Consider the following 17,186-nt stretch of genomic DNA (forward strand, 5'->3'; position numbering starts at 1 on the left):
CTTCCAGGGGCCTTAAACACAAGATTTGAGGAATGGGTAAAAGTGAATGAAAATGGCCAATTTACTAACTCTGCGGCCTTAAAAAGTGTTTCTCCTCCACGGGAAGTGAATTAAATAACATTTGGAGTCCTTTATTGTTTAACCAAAAATGCCGTTTTTTGGTGAAAGAGATAACCACCCCTCCTTACGACATGCTTCAGAAACTAAAAAAATGGTCCATTTTCAAATGTTGCCTCTTTGAACTACAATTCACATTTGTACGTGGAAAATCACTTTTAAACATAAAATGAGATGTTTAAAGGGATTTTCATGCTTCCAGGGGCCTTAAACACAAGATTTGAGGAATGGGTAAAAGTGAATGAAAATGGCCAATTTACTCATTCTGAGGCCTTAAAAAGTGTTTCTCCTCCACGGGACATGAATTAAATAACATTTGGAGGCCTTTATTGTTCAACCAAAAACGCCCGTTTTTTGGTGAAAGAGATAACCACCCCCCCTTACGACATGCTTCAGAAACGAAAAAAAAGGTCCATTTTCAAATGTTGCGTCTTTGAACTACAATTCACATTTGTACGTGGATAATCACTTTTAGAGATGAAATTAGACGTTTAAAGTGATTTTCAAGCTTCCAGGGGCCCTAAACACAAGATTTGAGGAATGGGTAAATGTGAATGAAAATGGCCAATTTATTCACTCTGAGGCCTTAAAAAGTTTTTCTCCACCCCAGAAAGTGAATTAAATAACATTTGTAGGCCTTTATTGTTCAACCAAAAACGCCCGATTTTTGATGAGAGAGATAACCACCCCCCCTTACGACATGCTTCAGAAACTAAAAAAATAGTCCATTTTCAAATGTTGCCTCTTTGAACTACAATTCACATTTATACGTGGAAAATCACTTTTACACATAAAATGAGATGTTTAAAGTGATTTTCATGCTTCCAGGGGCCTTAAACACAAGATTTGAGGAATGGGTAAAAGTGAATGAAAATGGCCAATTTACTGATTCTGAGGCCTTAAAAAGTGTTTCTCCTCCACGGGAAGTGAAACAAATAACATTTGGAGGCATTTATTGTTCAATCAAAAACGCCTGTTTTTTGGTGAAAGAGATAACCACCCCCCCTTACGACATGCTTCAGAAACGAAAAAAATGGTCCATTTTCAAATGTTGCGTCTTTGAACGACAATTCACATTTGTACGTGGATAATCACTTTTAGAGATAACATTAGATGTTTAAAATGATTTTCAAGCTTCCAGGGGCCCTAAACACAAGATTTGAAAAATGGGTAAAAGTGAATGAAAATGGCCAATTTACTCACTCTGAGGCCTTAAAAAGTGTTTCTCCTCCACAGGAAGTGAATTACATAACATTTGGAGGAATTTATTGTTCAACCAAAAACGCCTGTTTTTTGGTGAAAGAGATAACCACCCCCTTACGACATGCTTCAGAAACTAAAAAAAATGGTCCATTTTCAAATGTTGCCTCTTTGAACTACAATTCACATTTGTACGTGGAAAATCACTTTTAAACATAAAATTAGATGTTTAAAGGGATTTTCATGCTTCCAGGGGCCTTAAACACAAGATTTGAGGAATGGGTACAAGTGAATGAAAATGGCCAATTTACTCATTCTGAGGCCTTAAAAAGTGTTTCTCCTCCACGGGATATGAATAAATAAAATTTGGAGGCCTTTATTGTTCAACCAAAAACGCCCGTTTTTTGGTGAAAGAGATAACCACCCCCCCTTACGACATGCTTCAGAAACGAAAAAAAAGGTCCATTTTCAAATGTTGCGTCTTTGAACTACAATTCACATTTGTACGTGGATAATCACTTTTAGAGATGAAATTAGATGTTTAAAGTGATTTTCAAGCTTCCAGGGGCCCTAAACACAAGATTTGAGAAATGGGTAAAAGTGAATGAAAATGGCCAATTTACTCATTCTGAGGCCTTAAAAAGTGTTTCTCCTCCACGGGAAGTGAAAAAAATAACATTTGGAGGCATTTATTGTTCAATCAAAAACGCCTGTTTTTTGGTGAAAGAGATAACCACCCCCCCTTACGACATGCTTCAGAAACGAAAAAAATGGTCCATTTTCAAATGTTGCGTCTTTGAACGACAATTCACATTTGTACGTGGATAATCACTTTTAGAGATAACATTAGATGTTTAAAGTGATTTTCAAGCTTCCAGGGGCCCTAAACACAAGATTTGAGAAATGGGTAAATGTGAATGAAAATGGCCAATTTACTCACTCTGAGGCCTTAAAAAGTGTTTCTCCTCCACGGGAAGTGAATTACATAACATTTGGAGGCCTTTATTGTTCAACCAAAAACGCCTGTTTTTTGGTGAAAGAGATAACCACCCCCCCTTACGACCTGCTTCAGAAACGAAAAAAAAGGTCCATTTTCAAATGTTGCGTCCTTGAACTACAATTCACATTTGTACGTGGATAATCACTTTTAGAGATAAAATTAGATGTTTAAAGTGATTTTCAAGCTTCCAGGGGCCCTAAACACAAGATTTGAGGAATGGGTAAATGTGAATGAAAATGGCCAATTTATTCACTCTGAGGCCTTAAAAAGTTTTTCTCCACCCCAGAAAGTGAATTAATTAACATTTGTAGGCCTTTATTGTTCAATCAAAAACGCCCGATTTTTGATGAAAGAGATAACCACCCCCCCTTACGACATGCTTCAGAAACTAAAAAAATGGTCCATTTTCAAATGTTGCCTCTTTGAACCACAATTCACATTTGTACGTGGAAAATCACTTTTAAACATAAAATGAGATGTTTAAAGTGATTTTCATGCTTCCAGGGGCTCTAAACACAAGATTTGAGAAATGGGTAAAAGTGAATGAAAATGGCCAATTTACTCACTCTGAGGCCTTAAAATGTGTTTCTCCTCCATGGGAAGTGAATTAAATACCATTTGGAGGCCTTTATTGTTCAACCAAAAACGCCGTTTTTTGGTGAAAGAGATAACCACCCCCCCTTACGACATGCTTCAGAAATGAAAAAAATGGTCCATTTTCAAATGTTGCGTCTTTGAACTACAATTCACATTTGTACGTGGATAATCACTTTTAGAGATAAAATTAGATGTTTAAGGTGATTTTCAAGCTTCCAGGGGCCCTAAACACAAGATTTGAGGAATGGGTAAATGTGAATGAAAATGGCCAATTTATTCACTCTGAGGCCTTAAAAAGGTTTTCTCCACACCAGAAAGTGAATTAAATAACATTTGTAGGCCTTTATTGTTCAATCAAAAACGCCCGATTTTTGATGAAAGAGATAACCACCCCCCCCTTACGACATGCTTCAGAGACTAAAAAAATGGTCCATTTTCAAATGTTGCCTCTTTGAACTACAATTCACATTTGTACGTGGAAAATCACTTTTAAACATAAAATGAGATGTTTAAAGTGATTTTCATGCTTCCAGGGGCCTTAAACACAAGATTTGAGGAATGGGTAAAAGTGAATGAAAATGGCCAATTTACTCACTCTGCGGCCTTAAAAAGTGTTTCTCCTCCACGGGAAGTGAATTAAATAACATTTGGAGTCCTTTATTGTTTAACCAAAAATGCTGTTTTTTGGTGAAAGAGATAACCACCCCCCCTTACGACATGCTTCAGAAACTAAAAAAATGGTCCATTTTCAAATGTTGCCTCTTTGAACTACAATTCACATTTGTACGTGGATACTCACTTTTAGAGATAAAATTAGATGTTTAAAGTGATTTTCAAGCTTCCAGGGGACCTAAACACAAGATTTGAGGAATGGGTAAATGTGAATGAAAATGGCCAATTTATTCACTCTGAGGCCTTAAAAAGTTTTTCTCCACCCCAGAAAGTGAATTAAATAACATTTGTAAGCCTTTATTGTTCAATCAAAAACGCCCGATTTTTGATGAGAGAGATAACCACCCCCCCTTACGACATGCTTCAGAAACAAAAAAAATGGTCCATTTTCAAATGTTGCCTCTTTGAACTACAATTCACATTTATACGTGGAAAATCACTTTTACACATAAAATGAGATGTTTAAAGTGATTTTCATGCTTCCAGGGGCCTTAAGCACAAGATTTGAGGAATGGGTAAAAGTGAATGAAAATGGCCAATTTACTCATTCTGAGGCCTTAAAAAGTGTTTCTCCTCCACGGGAAGTGAAAAAACATTACATTTGGAGGCATTTATTGTTCAATCAAAAACGCCTGTTTTTTGGTGAAAGAGATAACCACCCCCCCTTACGACCTGCTTCAGAAACGAAAAAAATGGTCCATTTTCAAATGTTGCGTCTTTGAACGACAATTCACATTTGTACGTGGATAATCACTTTTAGAGATAACATTAGATGTTTAAAGTGATTTTCAAGCTTCCAGGGGCCCTAAACACAAGATTTGAGAAATGGGTAAAAGTGAATGAAAATGGCCAATTTACTCACTCTGAGGCCTTAAAAAGTGTTTCTCCTCCACGGGAAGTGAATTACATAACATTTGGAGGCCTTTATTGTTCAACCAAAAACGCCTGTTTTTTGGTGAAAGAGATAGCCGCCCCCCCTTACGACCTGCTTCAGAAACGAAAAAAAAGGTCCATTTTCAAATGTTGCGTCCTTGAACTACAATTCACATTTGTACGTGGATAATCACTTTTAGAGATAAAATTAGATGTTTAAAGTGATTTTCAAGCTTCCAGGGGCCCTAAACACAAGATTTGAGGAATGGGTAAATGTGAATGAAAATGGCCAATTTATTCACTCTGAGGCCTTAAAAAGTTTTTCTCCACCCCAGAAAGTGAATTAAATAACATTTGTAGGCCTTTATTGTTCAATCAAAAACGCCCGATTTTTGATGAAAGAGATAACCACCCCCCCTTACGACATGCTTCAGAAACTAAAAAAATGGTCCATTTTCAAATGTTGCCTCTTTGAACCACAATTCACATTTGTACGTGGAAAATCACTTTTAAACATAAAATGAGATGTTTAAAGTGATTTTCATGCTTCCAGGGGCCTTAAACACAAGATTTGAGGTATGTGTAAAAGTGAATGAAAATGGCCAATTTACTCACTCTGAGGCCTTAAAAAGTGTTTCTCCTCCACGGGAAGTGAAAAAAATAACATTTTGAGGCATTTATTGTTCAATCAAAAATGCCTGTTTTTTGGTGAAAGAGATAACCACCCCCCCCCCTTATGACATGCTTCAGAAACGAAAAAAATGGTCCATTTTCAAATGTTGCGTTTTTGAACGACAATTCACATTTGTACGTGGATAATCACTTTTAGAGATAACATTAGATGTTCAAAGTGATTTTCAAGCTTCCAGGGGCCCTAAACACAAGATTTGAGAAATGGGTAAAAGTGAATGAAAATGGCCAATTTACTCACTCTGAGGCCTTAAAATGTGTTTCTCCTCCATGGGAAGTGAATTAAATACCATTTGGAGGCCTTTATTGTTCAACCAAAAACGCCGTTTTTTGGTGAAAGAGATAACCACCCCCCTTACGACATGCTTCAGAAATGAAAAAAATGGTCCATTTTCAAATGTTGCGTCTTTGAACTACAATTCACATTTGTACGTGGATAATCACTTTTAGAGATAACATTAGATGTTCAAAATGATTTTCAAGCTTCCAGGGGCCCTAAACACAAGATTTGAGAAATGGGTAAAAGTGAATGAAAATGGCCAATTTACTCACTCTGAGGCCTTAAAATGTGTTTCTCCTCCATGGGAAGTGAATTAAATACCATTTGGAGGCCTTTATTGTTCAACCAAAAACGCCGTTTTTTGGTGAAAGAGATAACCACCCCCCTTACGACATGCTTCAGAAATGAAAAAAATGGTCCATTTTCAAATGTTGCGTCTTTGAACTACAATTCACATTTGTACGTGGATAATCACTTTTAGAGATAAAATTAGATGTTTAAGGTGATTTTCAAGCTTCCAGGGGCCCTAAACACAAGATTTGAGGAATGGGTAAATGTGAATGAAAATGGCCAATTTATTCACTCTGAGGCCTTAAAAAGGTTTTCTCCACACCAGAAAGTGAATTAAATAACATTTGTAGGCCTTTATTGTTCAATCAAAAACGCCCGATTTTTGATGAAAGAGATAACCACCCCCCCTTACGACATGCTTCAGAAACTAAAAAAATGGTCCATTTTCAAATGTTGCCTCTTTGAACTACAATTCACATTTATACGTGGAAAATCACTTTTACACATAAAATGAGATGTTTAAAGTGATTTTCATGCTTCCAGGGGCCTTAAACACAAGATTTGAGGAATGGGTAAAAGTGAATGAAAATGGCCAATTTACTAACTCTGCGGCCTTAAAAAGTGTTTCTCCTCCACGGGAAGTGAATTAAATAACATTTGGAGTCCTTTATTGTTTAACCAAAAATGCCGTTTTTTGGTGAAAGAGATAACCACCCCTCCTTACGACATGCTTCAGAAACTAAAAAAATGGTCCATTTTCAAATGTTGCCTCTTTGAACTACAATTCACATTTGTACGTGGAAAATCACTTTTAAACATAAAATGAGATGTTTAAAGGGATTTTCATGCTTCCAGGGGCCTTAAACACAAGATTTGAGGAATGGGTAAAAGTGAATGAAAATGGCCAATTTACTCATTCTGAGGCCTTAAAAAGTGTTTCTCCTCCACGGGACATGAATTAAATAACATTTGGAGGCCTTTATTGTTCAACCAAAAACGCCCGTTTTTTGGTGAAAGAGATAACCACCCCCCTTACGACATGCTTCGGAAACGAAAAAAAAGGTCCATTTTCAAATGTTGCGTCTTTGAACTACAATTCACATTTGTACGTGGATAATCACTTTTAGAGATGAAATTAGACGTTTAAAGTGATTTTCAAGCTTCCAGGGGCCCTAAACACAAGATTTGAGGAATGGGTAAATGTGAATGAAAATGGCCAATTTATTCACTCTGAGGCCTTAAAAAGTTTTTCTCCACCCCAGAAAGTGAATTAAATAACATTTGTAGGCCTTTATTGTTCAACCAAAAACGCCCGATTTTTGATGAGAGAGATAACCACCCCCCCTTACGACATACTTCAGAAACTAAAAAAATAGTCCATTTTCAAATGTTGCCTCTTTGAACTACAATTCACATTTATACGTGGAAAATCACTTTTACACATAAAATGAGATGTTTAAAGTGATTTTCATGCTTCCAGGGGCCTTAAACACAAGATTTGAGGAATGGGTAAAAGTGAATGAAAATGGCCAATTTACTGATTCTGAGGCCTTAAAAAGTGTTTCTCCTCCACGGGAAGTGAAACAAATAACATTTGGAGGCATTTATTGTTCAATCAAAAACGCCTGTTTTTTGGTGAAAGAGATAACCACCCCCCCTTACGACATGCTTCAGAAACGAAAAAAATGGTCCATTTTCAAATGTTGCGTCTTTGAACGACAATTCACATTTGTACGTGGATAATCACTTTTAGAGATAACATTAGATGTTTAAAGTGATTTTCAAGCTTCCAGGGGCCCTAAACACAAGATTTGAAAAATGGGTAAAAGTGAATGAAAATGGCCAATTTACTCACTCTGAGGCCTTAAAAAGTGTTTCTCCTCCACAGGAAGTGAATTACATAACATTTGGAGGAATTTATTGTTCAACCAAAAACGCCTGTTTTTTGGTGAAAGAGATAACCACCCCCTTACGACATGCTTCAGAAACTAAAAAAAATGGTCCATTTTCAAATGTTGCCTCTTTGAACTACAATTCACATTTGTACGTGGAAAATCACTTTTAAACATAAAATTAGATGTTTAAAGGGATTTTCATGCTTCCAGGGGCCTTAAACACAAGATTTGAGGAATGGGTACAAGTGAATGAAAATGGCCAATTTACTCATTCTGAGGCCTTAAAAAGCGTTTCTCCTCCACGGGATATGAATAAATAAAATTTGGAGGCCTTTATTGTTCAACCAAAAACGCCCGTTTTTTGGTGAAAGAGATAACCACCCCCCCTTACGACATGCTTCAGAAACGAAAAAAAAGGTCCATTTTCAAATGTTGCGTCTTTGAACTACAATTCACATTTGTACGTGGATAATCACTTTTAGAGATGAAATTAGATGTTTAAAGTGATTTTCAAGCTTCCAGGGGCCCTAAACACAAGATTTGAGAAATGGGTAAAAGTGAATGAAAATGGCCAATTTACTCATTCTGAGGCCTTAAAAAGTGTTTCTCCTCCACGGGAAGTGAAAAAAATAACATTTGGAGGCATTTATTGTTCAATCAAAAACGCCTGTTTTTTGGTGAAAGAGATAACCACCCCCCCTTACGACATGCTTCAGAAACGAAAAAAATGGTCCATTTTCAAATGTTGCGTCTTTGAACGACAATTCACATTTGTACGTGGATAATCACTTTTAGAGATAACATTAGATGTTTAAAGTGATTTTCAAGCTTCCAGGGGCCCTAAACACAAGATTTGAGAAATGGGTAAATGTGAATGAAAATGGCCAATTTACTCACTCTGAGGCCTTAAAAAGTGTTTCTCCTCCACGGGAAGTGAATTACATAACATTTGGAGGCCTTTATTGTTCAACCAAAAACGCCTGTTTTTTGGTGAAAGAGATAACCACCCCCCCTTACGACCTGCTTCAGAAACGAAAAAAAAGGTCCATTTTCAAATGTTGCGTCCTTGAACTACAATTCACATTTGTACGTGGATAATCACTTTTAGAGATAAAATTAGATGTTTAAAGTATTTTTCAAGCTTCCAGGGGCCCTAAACACAAGATTTGAGGAATGGGTAAATGTGAATGAAAATGGCCAATTTATTCACTCTGAGGCCTTAAAAAGTTTTTCTCCACCCCAGAAAGTGAATTAATTAACATTTGTAGGCCTTTATTGTTCAATCAAAAACGCCCGATTTTTGATGAAAGAGATAGCCACCCCCCCTTACGACATGCTTCAGAAACTAAAAAAATGGTCCATTTTCAAATGTTGCCTCTTTGAACCACAATTCACATTTGTACGTGGAAAATCACTTTTAAACATAAAATGAGATGTTTAAAGTGATTTTCATGCTTCCAGGGGCCCTAAACACAAGATTTGAGAAATGGGTAAAAGTGAATGAAAATGGCCAATTTACTCACTCTGAGGCCTTAAAATGTGTTTCTCCTCCATGGGAAGTGAATTAAATACCATTTGGAGGCCTTTATTGTTCAACCAAAAACGCCGTTTTTTGGTGAAAGAGATAACCACCCCCCCTTACGACATGCTTCAGAAATGAAAAAAATGGTCCATTTTCAAATGTTGCGTCTTTGAACTACAATTCACATTTGTACGTGGATAATCACTTTTAGAGATAAAATTAGATGTTTAAGGTGATTTTCAAGCTTCCAGGGGCCCTAAACACAAGATTTGAGGAATGGGTAAATGTGAATGAAAATGGCCAATTTATTCACTCTGAGGCCTTAAAAAGGTTTTCTCCACACCAGAAAGTGAATTAAATAACATTTGTAGGCCTTTATTGTTCAATCAAAAACGCCCGATTTTTGATGAAAGAGATAACCACCCCCCCCCCCTTACGACATGCTTCAGAGACTAAAAAAATGGTCCATTTTCAAATGTTGCCTCTTTGAACTACAATTCACATTTGTACGTGGAAAATCACTTTTAAACATAAAATGAGATGTTTAAAGTGATTTTCATGCTTCCAGGGGCCTTAAACACAAGATTTGAGGAATGGGTAAAAGTGAATGAAAATGGCCAATTTACTCACTCTGCGGCCTTAAAAAGTGTTTCTCCTCCACGGGAAGTGAATTAAATAACATTTGGAGTCCTTTATTGTTTAACCAAAAATGCTGTTTTTTGGTGAAAGAGATAACCACCCCCCCTTACGACATGCTTCAGAAACTAAAAAAATGGTCCATTTTCAAATGTTGCCTCTTTGAACTACAATTCACATTTGTACGTGGATACTCACTTTTAGAGATAAAATTAGATGTTTAAAGTGATTTTCAAGCTTCCAGGGGACCTAAACACAAGATTTGAGGAATGGGTAAATGTGAATGAAAATGGCCAATTTATTCACTCTGAGGCCTTAAAAAGTTTTTCTCCACCCCAGAAAGTGAATTAAATAACATTTGTAAGCCTTTATTGTTCAATCAAAAACGCCCGATTTTTGATGAGAGAGATAACCACCCCCCCTTACGACATGCTTCAGAAACAAAAAAAATGGTCCATTTTCAAATGTTGCCTCTTTGAAGTACAATTCACATTTATACGTGGAAAATCACTTTTACACATAAAATGAGATGTTTAAAGTGATTTTCATGCTTCCAGGGGCCTTAAGCACAAGATTTGAGGAATGGGTAAAAGTGAATGAAAATGGCCAATTTACTCATTCTGAGGCCTTAAAAAGTGTTTCTCCTCCACGGGAAGTGAAAAAACATTACATTTGGAGGCATTTATTGTTCAATCAAAAACGCCTGTTTTTTGGTGAAAGAGATAACCACCCCCCCTTACGACCTGCTTCAGAAACGAAAAAAATGGTCCATTTTCAAATGTTGCGTCTTTGAACGACAATTCACATTTGTACGTGGATAATCACTTTTAGAGATAACATTAGATGTTTAAAGTGATTTTCAAGCTTCCGGGGGCCCTAAACACAAGATTTGAGAAATGGGTAAAAGTGAATGAAAATGGCCAATTTACTCACTCTGAGGCCTTAAAAAGTGTTTCTCCTCCACGGGAAGTGAATTACATAACATTTGGAGGCCTTTATTGTTCAACCAAAAACGCCTGTTTTTTGGTGAAAGAGATAACCACCACCCCTTACGACCTGCTTCAGAAACGAAAAAAAATGTCCATTTTCAAATGTTGCGTCCTTGAACTACAATTCACATTTGTACGTGGATAATCACTTTTAGAGATAAAATTAGATGTTTAAAGTGATTTTCAAGCTTCCAGGGGCCCTAAACACAAGATTTGAGGAATGGGTAAATGTGAATGAAAATGGCCAATTTATTCACTCTGAGGCCTTAAAAAGTTTTTCTCCACCCCAGAAAGTGAATTAAATAACATTTGTAGGCCTTTATTGTTCAATCAAAAACGCCCGATTTTTGATGAAAGAGATAACCACCCCCCCTTACGACATGCTTCAGAAACTAAAAAAATGGTCCATTTTCAAATGTTGCCTCTTTGAACCACAATTCACATTTGTACGTGGAAAATCACTTTTAAACATAAAATGAGATGTTTAAAGTGATTTTCATGCTTCCAGGGGCCTTAAACACAAGATTTGAGGTATGTGTAAAAGTGAATGAAAATGGCCAATTTACTCACTCTGAGGCCTTAAAAAGTGTTTCTCCTCCACGGGAAGTGAAAAAAATAACATTTTGAGGCATTTATTGTTCAATCAAAAATGCCTGTTTTTTGGTGAAAGAGATAACCACCCCCCCCCCTTATGACATGCTTCAGAAACGAAAAAAATGGTCCATTTTCAAATGTTGCGTTTTTGAACGACAATTCACATTTGTACGTGGATAATCACTTTTAGAGATAACATTAGATGTTCAAAGTGATTTTCAAGCTTCCAGGGGCCCTAAACACAAGATTTGAGAAATGGGTAAAAGTGAATGAAAATGGCCAATTTACTCACTCTGAGGCCTTAAAATGTGTTTCTCCTCCATGGGAAGTGAATTAAATACCATTTGGAGGCCTTTATTGTTCAACCAAAAACGCCGTTTTTTGGTGAAAGAGATAACCACCCCCCTTACGACATGCTTCAGAAATGAAAAAAATGGTCCATTTTCAAATGTTGCGTCTTTGAACTACAATTCACATTTGTACGTGGATAATCACTTTTAGAGATAAAATTAGATGTTTAAGGTGATTTTCAAGCTTCCAGGGGCCCTAAACACAAGATTTGAGGAATGGGTAAATGTGAATGAAAATGGCCAATTTATTCACTCTGAGGCCTTAAAAAGGTTTTCTCCACACCAGAAAGTGAATTAAATAACATTTGTAGGCCTTTATTGTTCAATCAAAAACGCCCGATTTTTGATGAAAGAGATAACCACCCCCCCCTTACGACATGCTTCAGAAACTAAAAAAATGGTCCATTTTCAAATGTTGCCTCTTTGAACTACAATTCACATTTGTACGTGGAAAATCACTTTTAAACATAAAATGAGATGTTTAAAGTGATTTTCATGCTTCCAGGGGCCTTAAACACAAGATTTGAGGAATGGGTAAAAGTGAATGAAAATGGCCAATTTACTAACTCTGCGGCCTTAAAAAGTGTTTCTCCTCCACGGGAAGTGAATTAAATAACATTTGGAGTCCTTTATTGTTTAACCAAAAATGCAGTTTTTTGGTGAAAGAGATAACCACCCCCCCTTACGACATGCTTCAGAAACTAAAAAAATGGTCCATTTTCAAATGTTGCCTCTTTGAACTACAATTCACATTTGTACGTGGAAAATCACTTTTAAACATAAAATGAGATGTTTAAAGGGATTTTCATGCTTCCAGGGGCCTTAAACACAAGATTTGAGGAATGGGTAAAAGTGAATGAAAATGGCCAATTTACTCATTCTGAGGCCTTAAAAAGTGTTTCTCCTCCACGGGACATGAATTAAATAACATTTGGAGGCCTTTATTGTTCAACCAAAAACGCCCGTTTTTTGGTGAAAGAGATAACCACCCCCCCTTACGACATGCTTCAGAAACGAAAAAAAAGGTCCATTTTCAAATGTTGCGTCTTTGAACTACAATTCACATTTGTACGTGGATAATCACTTTTAGAGATGAAATTAGACGTTTAAAGTGATTTTCAAGCTTCCAGGGGCCCTAAACACAAGATTTGAGGAATGGGTAAATGTGAATGAAAATGGCCAATTTATTCACTCTGAGGCCTTAAAAAGTTTTTCTCCACCCCAGAAAGTGAATTAAATAACATTTGTAGGCCTTTATTGTTCAACCAAAAACGCCCGTTTTTTGGTGAAAGAGATAACCACCCCCCCTTACGACATGCTTCAGAAACGAAAAAAAAGGTCCATTTTCAAATGTTGCGTCTTTGAACTACAATTCACATTTGTACGTGGATAATCACTTTTAGAGATGAAATTAGATGTTTAAAGTGATTTTCAAGCTTCCAGGGGCCCTAAACACAAGATTTGAGAAATGGGTAAAAGTGAATGAAAATGGCCAATTTACTCATTCTGAGGCCTTAAAAAGTGTTTCTCCTCCACGGGAAGTGAAAAAAATAACATTTGGAGGCATTTATTGTTCAATCAAAAACGCCTGTTTTTTGGTGAAAGAGATAACCACCCCCCCTTACGACATGCTTCAGAAACGAAAAAAATGGTCCATTTTCAAATGTTGCGTCTTTGAACGACAATTCACATTTGTACGTGGATAATCACTTTTAGAGATAACATTAGATGTTTAAAGTGATTTTCAAGCTTCCAGGGGCCCTAAACACAAGATTTGAGAAATGGGTAAATGTGAATGAAAATGGCCAATTTACTCACTCTGAGGCCTTAAAAAGTGTTTCTCCTCCACGGGAAGTGAATTACATAACATTTGGAGGCCTTTATTGTTCAACCAAAAACGCCTGTTTTTTGGTGAAAGAGATAACCACCCCCCCTTACGACCTGCTTCAGAAACGAAAAAAAAGGTCCATTTTCAAATGTTGCGTCCTTGAACTACAATTCACATTTGTACGTGGATAATCACTTTTAGAGATAAAATTAGATGTTTAAAGTGATTTTCAAGCTTCCAGGGGCCCTAAACACAAGATTTGAGGAATGGGTAAATGTGAATGAAAATGGCCAATTTATTCACTCTGAGGCCTTAAAAAGTTTTTCTCCACCCCAGAAAGTGAATTAATTAACATTTGTAGGCCTTTATTGTTCAATCAAAAACGCCCGATTTTTGATGAAAGAGATAACCACCCCCCCTTACGACATGCTTCAGAAACTAAAAAAATGGTCCATTTTCAAATGTTGCCTCTTTGAACCACAATTCACATTTGTACGTGGAAAATCACTTTTAAACATAAAATGAGATGTTTAAAGTGATTTTCATGCTTCCAGGGGCCCTAAACACAAGATTTGAGAAATGGGTAAAAGTGAATGAAAATGGCCAATTTACTCACTCTGAGGCCTTAAAATGTGTTTCTCCTCCATGGGAAGTGAATTAAATACCATTTGGAGGCCTTTATTGTTCAACCAAAAACGCCGTTTTTTGGTGAAAGAGATAACCACCCCCCCTTACGACATGCTTCAGAAATGAAAAAAATGGTCCATTTTCAAATGTTGCGTCTTTGAACTGCAATTCACATTTGTACGTGGATAATCACTTTTAGAGATAAAATTAGATGTTTAAGGTGATTTTCAAGCTTCCAGGGGCCCTAAACACAAGATTTGAGAAATGGGTAAATGTGAATGAAAATGGCCAATTTACTCACTCTGAGGCCTTAAAAAGTGTTTCTCCTCCACGGGAAGTGAATTACATAACATTTGGAGGCCTTTATTGTTCAATCAAAAACGCCCGATTTTTGATGAAAGAGATAGCCACCCCCCCTTACGACATGCTTCAGAAACTAAAAAAATGGTCCATTTTCAAATGTTGCCACTTTGAACCACAATTCACATTTGTACGTGGAAAATCACTTTTAAACATAAAATGAGATGTTTAAAGTGATTTTCATGCTTCCAGGGGCCCTAAACACAAGATTTGAGAAATGGGTAAAAGTGAATGAAAATGGCCAATTTACTCACTCTGAGGCCTTAAAATGTGTTTCTCCTCCATGGGAAGTGAATTAAATACCATTTGGAGGCCTTTATTGTTCAACCAAAAACGCCGTTTTTTGGTGAAAGAGATAACCACCCCCCCTTACGACATGCTTCAGAAATGAAAAAAATGGTCCATTTTCAAATGTTGCGTCTTTGAACTACAATTCACATTTGTACGTGGATAATCACTTTTAGAGATAAAATTAGATGTTTAAGGTGATTTTCAAGCTTCCAGGGGCCCTAAACACAAGATTTGAGGAATGGGTAAATGTGAATGAAAATGGCCAATTTATTCACTCTGAGGCCTTAAAAAGGTTTTCTCCACACCAGAAAGTGAATTAAATAACATTTGTAGGCCTTTATTGTTCAATCAAAAACGCCCGATTTTTGATGAAAGAGATAACCACCCCCCCCTTACGACATGCTTCAGAGACTAAAAAAATGGTCCATTTTCAAATGTTGCCTCTTTGAACTACAATTCACATTTGTACGTGGAAAATCACTTTTAAACATAAAATGAGATGTTTAAAGTGATTTTCATGCTTCCAGGGGCCTTAAACACAAGATTTGAGGAATGGGTAAAAGTGAATGAAAATGGCCAATTTACTCACTCTGAGGCCTTAAAAAGTGTTTCTCCTCCACGGGAAGTGAATTACATAACATTTGGAGGCCTTTATTGTACAACCAAAAACGCCTGTTTTTTGGTGAAAGAGATAACCACCCCCCCTTACGACCGGCTTCAGAAACGAAAAAAAAGGTCCATTTTCAAATGTTGCGTCCTTGAACTACAATTCACATTTGTACGTGGATAATCACTTTTAGAGATAAAATTAGATGTTTAAAGTGATTTTCAAGCTTCCAGGGGCCCTAAACACAAGATTTGAGGAATGGGTAAATGTGAATGAAAATGGCCAATTTATTCACTCTGAGGCCTTAAAAAGTTTTTCTCCACCCCAGAAAGTGAATTAAATAACATTTGTAGGCCTTTATTGTTCAATCAAAAACGCCCGATTTTTGATGAAAGAGATAACCACCCCCCCTTACGACATGCTTCAGAATCTAAAAAAATGGTCCATTTTCAAATGTTGCCTCTTTGAACCACAATTCACATTTGTACGTGGAAAATCACTTTTAAACATAAAATGAGATGTTTAAAGTGATTTTCATGCTTCCAGGGGCCTTAAACACAAGATTTGAGGTATGTGTAAAAGTGAATGAAAATGGCCAATTTACTCACTCTGAGGCCTTAAAAAGTGTTTCTCCTCCACGGGAAGTGAAAAAAATAACATTTTGAGGCATTTATTGTTCAATCAAAAATGCCTGTTTTTTGGTGAAAGAGATAACCACCCCCCCCCTTATGACATGCTTCAGAAACGAAAAAAATGGTCCATTTTCAAATGTTGCGTTTTTGAACGACAATTCACATTTGTACGTGGATAATCACTTTTAGAGATAACATTAGATGTTCAAAGTGATTTTCAAGCTTCCAGGGGCCCTAAACACAAGATTTGAGAAATGGGTAAAAGTGAATGAAAATGGCCAATTTACTCACTCTGAGGCCTTAAAATGTGTTTCTCCTCCATGGGAAGTGAATTAAATACCATTTGGAGGCCTTTATTGTTCAACCAAAAACGCCGTTTTTTGGTGAAAGAGATAACCACCCCCCTTACGACATGCTTCAGAAATGAAAAAAATGGTCCATTTTCAAATGTTGCGTCTTTGAACTACAATTCACATTTGTACGTGGATAATCACTTTTAGAGATAAAATTAGATGTTTAAGGTGATTTTCAAGCTTCCAGGGGCCCTAAACACAAGATTTGAGGAATGGGTAAATGTGAATGAAAATGGCCAATTTATTCACTCTGAGGCCTTAAAAAGGTTTTCTCCACACCAGAAAGTGAATTAAATAACATTTGTAGGCCTTTATTGTTCAATCAAAAACGCCCGATTTTTGATGAAAGAGATAACCACCCCCCCCTTAGGACATGCTTCAGAAACTAAAAAAATGGTCCATTTTCAAATGTTGCCTCTTTGAACTACAATTCACATTTGTACGTGGAAAATCACTTTTAAACATAAAATGAGATGTTTAAAGTGATTTTCATGCTTCCAGGGGCCTTAAACACAAGATTTGAGGAATGGGTAAAAGTGAATGAAAATGGCCAATTTACTAACTCTGCGGCCTTAAAAAGTGTTTCTCCTCCACGGGAAGTGAATTAAATAACATTTGGAGTCCTTTATTGTTTAACCAAAAATGCCGTTTTTTGGTGAAAGAGATAACCACCCCCCCTTACGACATGCTTCAGAAACTAAAAAAATGGTCCATTTTCAAATGTTGCCTCTTTGAACTACAATTCACATTTGTACGTGGAAAATCACTTTTAAACATAAAAT

Source organism: Triturus cristatus, chromosome 6 (assembly GCF_964204655.1).
Source record: "Triturus cristatus chromosome 6, aTriCri1.1, whole genome shotgun sequence".
Classification (NCBI taxonomy): domain Eukaryota; kingdom Metazoa; phylum Chordata; class Amphibia; order Caudata; family Salamandridae; genus Triturus; species Triturus cristatus.